The sequence below is a fragment of the Oxyura jamaicensis genome, chromosome 2 (assembly GCF_011077185.1).
Source record: "Oxyura jamaicensis isolate SHBP4307 breed ruddy duck chromosome 2, BPBGC_Ojam_1.0, whole genome shotgun sequence".
NCBI lineage: Eukaryota > Metazoa > Chordata > Aves > Anseriformes > Anatidae > Oxyura > Oxyura jamaicensis.
Window position 1 is genome coordinate 85,892,589 of NC_048894.1, and position 249 is coordinate 85,892,837.

The window sequence follows — 249 nt, forward strand, 5'->3', positions numbered from 1 at the left end:
TCTTTCTTTCTTTCTTTCTTTCTTTCTTTCTTTCTTTCTTTCTTTCTCTTTCTATCTATTTTTAAGTGAGCCCATCAAACCTGTCAAAATGCTACCAATTATTAAAGATTGGTTTATTAAGACTCAAGCACTTTACTAGAACAAAATAATTCTAGTAACAGGGAGACAAAATGAAATTCTGAAAATAAATCTTTCCCAGGCCCATAGTGTCAGGTCAGGGTGGCTTCAAGCCTACCGCCTCACCTTGCA